Raw genomic sequence first — 13,026 nt, 5'->3', positions numbered from 1 at the left:
GAGAGAGAGAGGNGGGGGGGGGGGGAAAGGGGAGAGAAACGAGGGTGGTGGCACGAAGACGAAGAAGGAGGAAGAAGAAGCAGCACCGCCTGGACGAGACATTCGACACCTCCGAACCGCTGCCGACAATACCGAAGATACGCAACTTGGCGGTAAACTTGGCCCGGCGAGGCCTCCGGATAAGCTGCCCAAGGGTTGGGAGGGGGCGCATGATTAATTAATTAGCCCGGGCCAGTTAGGACGGCGATGGTAGCTCCACGCACAGCTCTACGATACGTACGTGTGTATACGTATATCCGCTTTGCTTAACCGTTATTGAAATGCGGCCGGATCGATGATCGCGCCTTCCTTCCTTCCTTTCTATCAACTTGACGACGACGATGTGCCTAGCGATTCAGAGGCCGTTAAGGCTAAGGCTAAGAGCTGCACGCGCTAATTGACACGCTCGAATCGTCCTGAAAGTCAGAGCGGGCGATATAAGTCGACAGTGGATCTTTTCCTTGCCCTTTCGTGGCGGTTTTGTCGAAAAATATGAAATAGAAGTAGAAACTGGTGATTAGAGAAAATGAAACAGTTATAATTCTTACAAAATAATATTGTTTATTTTGATATTTTTGGGAGAAAAATAAAGAGATCGAAATTAATAATATAAATAGATTTAATAGCTATAAAAATGTAGCTATAACAAAAATGTAGATTTATGTTGAATAGTGCATGGTGACTTTAATCGACTGAAATATTATTATCATGTCCGCGGACATTATAAAGCTCGCATTCCTCGTGCCGCATTATTTTGTTGGCGGGTCGCGGGGGCCCAGGTCACCAAGTAGTCACATGAAATATAAACCGGACAAACATGGCGACGGAAGTGGCGGCCGGCCGTTATCGCAGGTATACAAGTGCGCAGGACGAGATGGCCAGGCGCACAATCCTATCTCGGCGATCCTATCGTTCGGCAAATATAACCCTGAATGACCAACCCTTTGGATATTAACTTTCCCAATGTCGGCCTAAACGCGTATCTGAGCCGAGCGGCCTCCGCTCGATCCCGCAAGATCCCGGACGGTTTACTCTAGATACCGGGGAGAGTACTCTCGTGGAGTATATGTGGAGTATACTTCGTTTCTTGTCTCAAAAAGTCGAGACGAACTCGGAGGGTCAATTCACCGGATGACGAAGTAAACTTGCAACAATACTTGGCCTTGAAAGTAATTCGCGAACAGTTCTTAAGATAGAACTTTATAATTATTCTTTAATAATTCTTAATAATGGAAATATTTAAGACACGCGTTTGCACATTTATTTGGAGTAAGAGAGAAAGAAAGAGAGCATTATGCATTAATTCGCAAGATTAATCAAAGAATCACTCGTCAGCTTTTCAACCGACAAAAAAAAACCAAAACAAGTGCACGTGAGTTTGTGAAACTTCAGGTCTGAACGATTATTTCTACTGGAAACACCCTCACTTACGCGTCGAGACGTTTCGGATCGAGGATCCACGAACTTGTATCCGGTAATCCAAGCTTCCCCCTTAGATTCGTAGCTCTCCGTAACCACCGGTGCTCGCGATGAGGGGAGGAAAGAGAGAGGGTTGCTGCCGCTGGATGGCTGCCTGGATGTTGCTTAGAACTTGCGATAGTCCAAACATAAGGCACAAACACCGTTAGAGTAGTTCGACGGGGGGGAGGGGGAGGAGAGGACGAGGTTGAAGGGGCAGGGGAAGCGGGTCAGACCGGAAGTTCTTACCCGAGAGAGAGCGGTCGGGTAACGTTAGGTTACCCCGTTGGGGGCCACCTCCGGGTACAGCCGCCCCACGCGTCACGCATTAACATAATGCTAATTATCTTGCCAGCTCATTAGCGCCGGCAAACTGTCCGAGGAAACTCGGTTCCCCCCCCCCCCCCGAGATAAGAAGGGGGAGGATTGGTGGATGTGGGAAGGGGTGGCGGATTGTCGTGCCAGGGGCAGTGTCGGCTCCTTCCACGTGCACCCATCCGCCCGACCGTGTGTACGCGTTTCCTTGTCTAAGGCTACCAAGATTAAGATCCCCCCTGTCCCTCTTCCGTCTCTCCTCCTCGGCTGTCTTGACGTAGGTCCGCGCCGAGTTCGCGGAACTTCTCGGGAAGTGTTTGCGGCGCGTCCTGACAACTTCATCCCGCGCCGGGACTGCATTCGACGATCGCATTTATCAATCGTTCCTTTTATTTTGTCGGTCGCGCCAGCTGTTTAAGGATAGTTAGGAGAGCCTCCGCCGTTTCTTCATCACAACATTGCAACCACTCCGTGTGCGTTAATTAATGTGTATTACTTTTATCTATCCGAATATCGAGAATTTTTTGCCTTCCTATATTAAGTTACAAGGAATCTTGAGTAAATCTCTCAGATGTAAGTATCGTCGCGTGCGCTTACGCGTTTCGACGCGCATCGTTTCGCTCAAGACGACGGGGCGCTCCTCTCGTCAGCGATACGATTAGATTTCCGAGGCGAGTCGAAGAATGGCGGCTTTCGAAGAGAGCTTTAGCCCTCCGGTGTAATAACCGTAAAGTAGTAACGCGCCCGCCATCCGTCCCCCGCGCCGCTCTGGCCCCGTCTCGCTCTTCTTTCCTCTCCCTCGCGCGCGTGTGCGCGCTTGGGGGAAAGGGCAACCCCCGTGGAAAAATCATGGCTTTACGCGTCAAATCGCGTATGCATATAAAGCGGTATTATTTCGCGCGTTGACGCACCGCCGAGTGTATCTAACCGATATATACCTATACGCCCTCGGTGTATATTATGCGGCTATATTTATTCGCAGCCAGCCAGACCGCCATGGAAAACAAGCCTCCTCGCGATTTTCCACCGCGAAGACGCCGCAGATACCTGCCCCGTTTAATTTGCCAGTAGCTCGTAACAACACCGCAGTTTTTTTCGGGCTACCTCACCATTCGTTTCGCGGAATTCGTTCTCGGCGCGTACGTGGTTCACGCCGCTTCATTATTTTTTCTATCTTCTAAACATATGTCGCTCTCGCGACGGCATTAGCGACGTTACACGACGTCGTATGTATAGAGAATCGCTATTCGCGATTCTGCTGTCGTTGTTATCGACGTCATTCGTTCTACTTTCCTCTTCGTCCCCTTTTCCTATTCCACAACCACGCCTTTTTCTCTCGCGCGTATAGCGCAGATGCATCGCGAAAAGAGCTTCTGTCTCAAAGCCCGACGACGTCGGCCATCTTGCCTGCACTTGAATTGTTTCGGCCTTAATAGGAGTTGCGAGCGTCCGCCGTCTCCTTGCCTCCCTCCTTTCTCCTTCTCCTCCCTGTTTGTTCGCGAGTTCGCGCGTAAAGCGACGAGTAACGAGGGGGGTGAAACATCGCCGGATACACCTTTTATCGCGCGCCGTAATCTTTACGTCATCCGTCAGTCGGAAATGTATTGGACATTCAATTTTAACGCGTAACTTATTGTCCCTCCGAAGCTTGTATATAAATTATAACGTACGTCCGCAGCTGCGCGCATCGTCGTTTTTCATGCAGATTTGTTTAATTGTCCCTCATACGCGTGCGGCTCGCGTCGCTCGCGTTCGACTCTTCGCGGAAATCCCCCCGGATCTTTAAATACGATGAAATGCAATTGCGCGGCGAGAGGCCGATTAAAAACAAAGCCGATAGTTAAGCTGTCATCGTGTCCGGCCGGCCGGACGCGCGGCGAGCTGCGTGAATGTAACGAAAGTGAACTCGTGGCGGGTTGATTTATTCGTAGTTCGGAGTAACTCGTTACGAGTTCACTTTCCCTGGTCCTGGTAGTAATACCGCCGAACGACCAGGCAACCCAAGGACTCTCCTACTCGGCCGCTCGTCGCTCGTAGACGAGTGGTGCAGTCAGCCGAGCGACATCAAAGAGGGCGCGTAGCTTCCGTATAATTAGTGTCAGTCATATTTGCATATTGATTGAAGCGAACGTGTCGCCACGGCACTCTCGACTCACTGGCCTCTTTTCCCATGACGCCTGCGCTCGTCACTGCACCCTTAGCTTCGTCTTTCCTGTCACCGAAGAGATACCGCCTTTGTATCAATCTGATCCGAGCCGCCTGTGTCAATTCCTCATCGTATCCGCACGTTAGAACCGATAATGTCTTTATTTTATAAATAAATTTCAGGAGCGTGTTTAAACAGAGTCGACGCGCAATTGGAAATTTGAATTTCGGAGCTCGACCAAAATTCGCGATCGTTTCGAACCCGATCGCGATCCGACTCGATATTACTCGCGCGCGGTTGCGCAACCGCGCGCGATTATCCCGTGGTGCGCGAGTTAGACTGCCCCGTGACTATTACCGAGACCATTCGCAACTTAGTGACTATTATTACGTCACCGTTGCTTTATTGTTCCCTTTGGTTTAACGGAATGCAAGATGCCGCGAGCGCACCGGCGAAATGCTGCACCGTCGCGGCGACGGTATATCGCAATCTTGTTGTCACGGCTACGTGATTTATGGAAATAAAGGGAAACTCAATGGAATTTCTACGACTTACGAGTCTAGCCGCCAGCTATCGTCAGTTGCACGTTTCTTTCTTTTCTTTTTTTCGCGAGCTAGCGCGATAAATCACGATTTGTTGCAATCGTCTTACTGGTCTCGTTTCTTACGAAGCATCGCCGGGCTTTCCTTCTCGTCTGTCGTTCGTTACACTCGTTACGGTGCAATTTGCATCATTTGACGTTTTGAAGGTATAAGCTATAATCAACGTGCGTATATTTCACTCTCGTGTTAAAACGCCCAGATACGTTCTGGATATAAATACAAAAGTTTTTCATCGATGGATCCTGTTTGACGAGTGAAAGGGAAAGAAAGCTAACTTAAAAACCTGTATAATGTAAATTTAATCTATAATTTTATTCTAGATTTATTATTAAAATTTAAAGTTCTAGTCTAGTCTAGTTCTAGTCTAAAATTTGCATGTATTAGAAATTAACTCAATTAAGTCGTAGGGGTTGAGTTACTTTTTAAAAGTAAATATCGATCGATAAATGTTACAATCTTATAATTCCGTTATTATTCGGGTACCCACTTTCTCGGCCGAGTGTTGCTCGTCACACGCGTGTGGAGGATGACAGGAGCATCTTGCCGCGAGAAGTGGGTCGGAAAAAGCGTTCCACGGCGCGGCTCGCGCGCTCCTGCGCCGGACGGCTCTCGTTGCGGGGTTGAGAAAGGGCGCGCACCCTTCCATCGCCGCGTGCCGGCGGCTAACATATGAAGCCTTGGTGACTCCACGGTTTTGCGCCGTCGATTCAAATTCAACCCGGCACGGACGAAATCGGCGCGGATTTAAAAAAAAAAGAGAGAGAAAGGAGAGCGGGGGTGGACGCGCGCGCGCAAGAGAGAAAGAGAGAGAGAGAGTGAGGCAGAGGGGGCGGCAGAGAATGGCAGAGCAGAACGGGAAAACGGGGATAACAATAGATTGCAAGTCACTGGATAAACGACCGGGAATCGTTAAAACGCGAAGCTCTATTTTGATTTTATACGTCGCGTCGCAAGGACGGGTGGAGTGATAAAGGACAAAAGTCGACGAGGGTCGCAGTTTTTAATTCGTGCGATGACTGTCGACATTTGTCCCGCACACAGCGCGGCTCTTTTTGTGTATCACCGAAATGCTCCAGAAATCCATCTCTCTCCTCGCTCTTGCGGATTTTATGGAAATTTCGTAAAGAGAAAGAAATCCCAAAGTCATTCTTAAACGGCTCGACAAAAGTCTTTTGTAAATGCGCTTGTAAAAAAAATTAATAATTCACGACAAACAACGGGCTTGCGTCAAATTAAAAAAAGAAATTAACTCCAAAGCACCGAATTCGTGTGGCATTCAGTGACTTTGGTATCTCCTACATGATTCATATATAATTTTGTGTTATACGACGCATACACTTTTTCTTATCTGCACGTATATACTTTCCACGAGGCTCGTTGCCTGTGAGCATTTCGACTTGGCCGAGAGCTCGATATATGAGAACACCGCGCGTCTTGACTAAGAGATCCCGCGGGATGCGCGCGAGTTCGATGCCCGTGAAGGATAGCCGTGGGTCAGGGGCTATCGCGGAGTTCCTCATCCTCTCTCGCCCTGGTTTTCTCGTCCCTCAAGGATAGATCGAGCCCTCGAGACCCCCTCGTCAGTCATGGCGAAGAGCCCCCGCGGGCGCATCTCTCCCTCACAGGAGGGGGGCAGGACAAGTCTATATTTTTATTGATTTCGATTACGGGGCCAATTCCTCGCGAGAGACCCACGCAAGTCGGAGGGTCGATTCGTCTTTTTTCGTGATGTTCAATCGGCCGACCGTGAGAGGCCGGACGGATTCGACGAAGTCACGCATCCTATATACGGTGCTCACTTTGCGTCGACGCGCGATTTACAACGCGGGCAGATGCGAATGGGCGATACATTCGGTTCTGAATTTAGTCTGTTCCTCTGTATCGCAAATCAGCTTGTTCCGATGTTCGGGTTCACCCTTCGCGTCCACGGCGCAATTTGGCGGCAGAGATTGGTCTCCGCTATCGTTATCACAATTTTTCGATCGTGTTTCCGCGTATGCATATATATATATATATATATATATATATATATATATATTTCGTGGACAGCAGTATGCACGCGGCAGTATGCGGTATTTACAGGACGGTGGGCGCACCACCGGCCCGATTCAAAATAAGCAATTGACCCGCGATACTCTCTCTCTCTTTCTCTCTCCTCCTCCCTCTCCCTCTCGTCCTCCCTGCCTCCCTCCGGCTGGTCCTGCGCTTCCGCACCCCTCAGGTTCCACCCTCTCTCGCCTCCTCCGTCTCTCACTCTCGTGGTAACAAAACCCGTTCGTTCGGTGCGCCAATATGCGGCTAATTTGCACAACAAATAAAGCTTATTCTCCGGATTTGCATGTGTTTGAACTGCAGTGTAATTGGGTGGTACGCTCGGCTCGGCGTTGTCCACTCTCTCCCCCTCTCTGTCTTTCGCTCTGTCCCTCTTTGCTCTTCCTCTCTCTCTCCCTCTCTTTCTCATTCTATCCCTCGTCATTCCTCACCCCCGCAGCCCCTCCCCTTTCCCCTTGGCGCCGTGTAGAACCAGCGACGCGCCGATCGACGGATTTCGCAATATCGGCACCGAACTCGCGTTAAGTCGTTACTCGTGCCGTTGCGGAAAGTCTCTGATACTCTCTGATCGCCGCGAGATCAAATTTCAGCTGGCGGTAAAATCTTGTCCACGCACACGGTCTTTCTATTAACTAATTAACCGTCAATCCCGATTTGATCAGTCCACGTATATTTATAAATCAAGTATGTATAACGCATATATAGATTATAAAATACAAATATACATATATATGTATAATTATATATAATACCTGTATAAATATCATGTATATATTATAGATTATAGAGATTGTATTATAGAAATTTTTCATATAAAGTAATTAGAGTTGGAATAATTAGTTTCTATTAAATGTTTCGCGTGCACGCGACTTTTGCCAGTTTTCAACGTGACACCTAAGGTAACGAATGATCGCAATCGCAAGTTTTAATGATTCTTCGATAACGGTTTCTCTTTCCGACATTTGCCGACGTTATCGATAGCTCTTATCGAGCTCGCCCGACGAATTCGTAGGAGGCGCGCTCGAAAGAGCTGCGGCGGCTCGGAAGTAGTTCTCGCGTTACAGGGGACGATTATTTCTGGACGGGGCCACGCGGTAGGTGCGTGCCGATCGTCGACGTCGCCGAGCCCGCCGCTGCCGCCGCGGCTATTCGTGACCGAGACCGATATTCCGTGCGTAAAGAGAGAAAATGGCGACGGGGAACGGAACCCCCCCTCGTTCAAAATGGCGAGTCCAGCACGCGCCCGAGATCGATTGTCGGATATGAGAGTTTCGTGGCAGCTGCGGCGCACCACGACAGACTTCCGACAGAACGAACGATCGACGACCTCGCTTTCAAAATGGCGTGAATTCGGCTAGGTGGGCTATCGCGCGTCGACGCCTTGTACATTTCGAGCTGCACGATTTTCTTTATCCTCAATTCAAATTTCGTATCTACTTTTAATCATAATTACTGTGACAATTACAAAATAATGGAGATTAAAGCACGAGAAAAAACTTTATCTCGAAGGCAATATTTTTTATCATTTTTATGTTATTTTTACGTTGTTCTTGTGTAATTGTTGCATTATAACTTTAACTAGTACCTTTGTAGATGAAAGTTAAAATTTTTTTTCTGACTTGTGAAATTAATAATCCTAAAACGCGTTGCAATTGTATCACGTAACCGCAATAACGTCCATTCGTTCTTTTAATCGTTGAACCTGACAAGCAATTCTGTCGCGCCTCCGCATCCAATTGAAAATCCCGATTTTTCATACGATACCCGATCTTATCGACTCTTGCGGACACGACGAGAGGGGGGAGGGGGAGGGGGAGGAAGGGTGGGCGAACAAGGCAGAATGGTGGGTAGTCAGCTCCAGACAGGAGCATCGTGCCGGTGCGCGGGGTGTCGCGGGGCGTCGCCGGGCGGCCGGCCGGGCCGGTGTGTCGGTATAAAGTGATAGTGTGCAATGAACTTGTAAACCAGTGACTGAGCATACAATGGCCGACGACGAACAGGGCTTTCGGCCGGTTGGTGACGTCATCACTTTGTGTCCCATGTCCGAATTGCATCGCATCGGTAGGACCCTTACCCAACCCACCCCCCTCCGTTTGTTTGCCCTCTCTTTGATGTGCCAGCCTAGACCCGGCAGACTTCACAGAGAGACGACGTACCCCGTAAGCTCGAATCGAGAGAGAGAAAGAGAGAGTGAGAAAGAGAGAGAGAGAGAGAGAGAGAGAGCCCGGGTACAGCGGACGATATGCCGAAAACACGAGTTTTCGGGAATATCGTGCACCGGACGGAATTACTTTCGAGCCGATGGCACACACCGGCACCGACACCTCTCGACACCGGCCACCCGCGACCCGCGGCGACCTGCTCCAGCTCCCTTTTGCGAATTTACGCCGCCGCGGTTGACGGGTTAATCGCGATCTCCCAACGCGTGTGCTAATCGACGACGGAAATATTTGGTAGTCGGCGCGGCGGCGCGATCGATCATTTTGATATCAACCGATGCCGCCACGCGCGCGCGTCCGTTTATGATCCGTTTTCGTCGTTGTCGCTGTCGTTGTCCGCACAGCGGATCCTGTTAATCGACGGCGAATGAAAGCCGAAAGCGGATCAAATTTTGCGCCGCAATGTAAAACGCGGGTTTTCAAGCGGATGCAGATTTTAATTCCGGGATTACGGCACGCTCTTGGCGATTTAGATTCTCCTGAACCTTTGTCCCCCGCAATTTCATTCTTTGGCCTTACCGGTTTAGATTGATATAATATTGGTTATCTTATTGTTAGCTGTGCGCGCGAACTTTGATTGGGAAGAACGCAAGACGCGCGTGCGCGCGCGCGCAGTTGAATTATCGGATGCGAAAACAAAGAGATTCACGCGGACGACGCGAGATCTACGAGAGGGAGACGGTTCCCGTAACCCTATCCGTACTTGAGACTCCGTACGGAACAATTACATTTTAATTAATATTTCCTAAAGAGGCCGAAGAGGCTCCCCCGCCGAATTTATGATCGTTTTATCCATTATTAGGGGCGGAGGTGGGAGAATCTTGCGAAAAGCCATAACTTCGTCTTTACGGCTCTTTCTCTCCCTCCCGTTTTCTTCGCCGCCTCTCCTTTTCACCATCGCTCTCTTTCTCTCTCGAACGAGTTACGGTACCGCGGAAACTTTCCCGGTTTCCATTTCGCCATATCTATCGCTCGCTTTTAACTGAATTTCGCTTTTGGCTCCTTAATGGCAACACTATTTCACAGTGAACGCGAATCAAATTATGTATCTCGCAGAAAAAGTAAATATTTTTAGGACATTTATTGAGCGATTTACGACTCAAGGATAAACCGCGTGTCTCGTTATTTCTCGATGCCTGAAAGATCCGGTTGGCCGAGCGCGCACTAATATTGCGTCGTAATTACGCTTAAAAGTCGATCGGCAAATATATAAAGGCGGATATCACGTCCGAGCGGCTAAGGGACGCCTTTCGCGTTCGTTATCCGCTCGGCGAGCTCGGCCTCCGTAAATAGGGCTCGGTAGTGGGAAACATGCATCGTTAATGCACCGCGCAACCTTACATACGCATGTAACGTGTAGGCAGTCCGGGCCGACGGCGGCGGTGCAGAGCGACGGCTTGGACCGAAGCTCTCGGAGTTACTCCGGAGAGCTCCGCTAAATGTTTCGAGTTGCCGATGAGCGGCGGTATTATATTTCGATACGCCGTAAATGCGTTATACGATCGATAAACGCGCGGTGCACGACGAGCGTCATGGACGGCAGGCGAGCGGTGGCTCGGCGCGGCCCCGGCTCTCCGGCTCTCTCTCTCTCTCTCTCCCTCCTCTCTCTCTCTCTCTCTCTCTCTCTCTCTCTCTCGGCGGCAAGTCTGGCACACAAACTTATTACTATTACCGCCAAAGCGTATCAGATACGATGTACCCACCGCGCGGGACGCTTTAAATTCATAATTATGCACATACATAATTATGCAAATCAATTATTACACGCGCGCTGAAAGTTCCGCGCCCGCGTCTCGCGTTTCGGCCAGTCCGGCGCAGCGCGAGCGGGCGCAATGTTTCCGCGTTGCTCTTTTTTCCGATCCATTAGGTCGCTAATAAAATATTTCCTCGGCGCCGATGCGACCGCGGGGCATATTCACGAATCTGCGGTGGCGAGCAGTGGCGGCGGCGGCGAAAGTCCCGGGCAATGCGAGGGATGTTTAAGGCGAGCGGAGCGCGCCCCCGGGATATCGTGCGGTCAGAGATTCCGCCGCCGTCATCGGAGGATGGTTGAAACTTCGCGGTCCCCAAGACGAGAATGTCTTTGAGTTCCGGAAGGCATCCCCGGTCCTTTCGTAGTGGTACCGACCCGTATCTGCGGCGGCGCCGCCTCCCGCTGCCGCCATCCCCCCCGTACCGCGTCCGTCAACCCTACGAGGTCAAGTGCCATGGGGTTAGGGGCGCGAAAAATGCGTCTCGGATAAACTATGCCGTGGTACCTGACGGTTTACACACAGGTATGCGTCTTCTCGCTTGCCCGGGGCGTCGTGATGCCCCAACTATACACGTCGATGCAACTTCCGCCGCGCGTATATGTTGTTCGAGACACACGGAGACGGAACTTCGATCTTGGAGCAGGACGATCTTATCTTAATTAGTATGTGAAGAATTCGATGAATTAACGTAACATTAATGTAACATTTAGAGAAGATAAAAGATTAACTAGAGAATTGCAGATACAAGTCTGCAATGTAAATTATATAATTCATATTATAAAGCCTTTGTTTATTATCTGGGCATATCATTTCTTATTTGCCACAAAGCGCGTTTCCGAAGATTTTTCTCGAACGCTAATTACTTACTTTCCGATTTCATCCAAGGACATCTCTTTGTATAAACATACCGCGGTGACGTTACGATCATCGATCTCGGTTCTTCTTTTTGCTTTCGCCCGTCCGCCCGCCGGCGGAGCTTTTGACACTTTGCGAGCAAACTAGCGCGAATGCCTCCCTCTCTTTCGCCCAAGCCACCCACTCGTCCTCTTTGTTTCTCGAGTTCTTGCCTCCTCGGCAAGAGGGAGAGTTTTCGAAATACGATCTGCTACCTTCCGTGAGGACGCCCTACCGACTGCTACCCCCGGCGCGGGCGGGGTGCTCGTCGCTCGTAGCTTTAAGGGGTCGATTGGGGTGGAATAAGGATGGGTCGGGGCGCAGCAGATTGACTAAGTTTCCGCGGCGGAGTTTCGACAGGTTGATATCTGCCAACCGATATCGAGGCGTGCCTCTTTCTTATACCATAATAGGTCTTAAACTATTTGTCCACGAGAGTCGAGCGTCGTGCTATGAAAATGCGGTGAACTTTCCGTGATCTCTTATTCGAGCCACGGCAGTTTTGAGTTTCGCGTTGTAAAATAACGTAATGTTTTCTATATACGTTCATCGTATATAGACCTGTATATTTCAGAATAAATGTTTTTTCTTATCTTGTTCTACAATACATATACTTTTTATATATCTCTAGTGAAATAAGAATCGCTCTCGGTTGGAGCTTTACTCTGTTGTTCCTTCGGCACCGTCGATTCCAATCTAAACAGAAGCCAGAGGGGCGTCAGAAGGAACCAAAAGGGTCCGCGCGCTCGTCTTGTTTCGTCGCAAAATCGGTGCGGCCGCTTCCTCTTGTCGTCGTGCGAAAAGGGGCGATATTGTTGACAGGCGTCTCACGAAGTCATCCGAGTTTGGGTACGGGCGATGACGCGCACTTTTTCCCCGCCGGTGATAAATGGCACGCACCTCTATCCTCCAGGCTGTGTATCCGAGTCGAGAGTGGAGACAAGGGAGAGGGGAGGGGACGGTTGACAAGGAGCGTGGGAGTCCTAGCGGAGTGCTCGGGAGCATTCGAGGGGCGAGGGGGGAGGCTGTTTTCGCGTATAGGTATGGGAGTTGGAGGGTTGCGTGGGCAAGACACCGCTCTGATTGATACGCATTCGTCCTCCTCGTCGCACTCGACCGCGCGCCTTGCTCCGTCCTCCCCTTCGTTCCGTTCGCCAGCTCGTCGTGTGCTCCTACTCTCACTCACTCACTCACTCTCTCTCTCTCTAGCCCTCTCACTCTGGAAATCTCGAATGCAATTAACAGCGAGCAATCATAAACACCGAGAATTAATGTATCGCATCATCCGATAGTCATGCGCCGCATAGCGAGGTAGTTACTCCCGCGTCTACCTTCGCTGGCTTGTGAGTGCGGGAGGCGGGGTGCGAAAAGAGGAATTTTCGCCTAGGAAACTAAAAAGAAACGTTGGCATTCACCGTCGCGCATAAATCTGCTAGTAATAAAATTAGGAAGGCACGCGGGAAAGAGCAAAAGAAAACGGTGAGTGAGAGAGAGAGGAGCGAAAGGGGGGGGGGAGAGGATGGGAGGAAAGGCGATCGAAAGCGAAA

Source organism: Wasmannia auropunctata, unplaced genomic scaffold, assembly GCF_000956235.1.
Source record: "Wasmannia auropunctata unplaced genomic scaffold, wasmannia.A_1.0 LD336111.1, whole genome shotgun sequence".
NCBI classification, from domain to species: Eukaryota; Metazoa; Arthropoda; class Insecta; order Hymenoptera; family Formicidae; genus Wasmannia; species Wasmannia auropunctata.
This window is presented reverse-complemented; position numbering follows the sequence as displayed.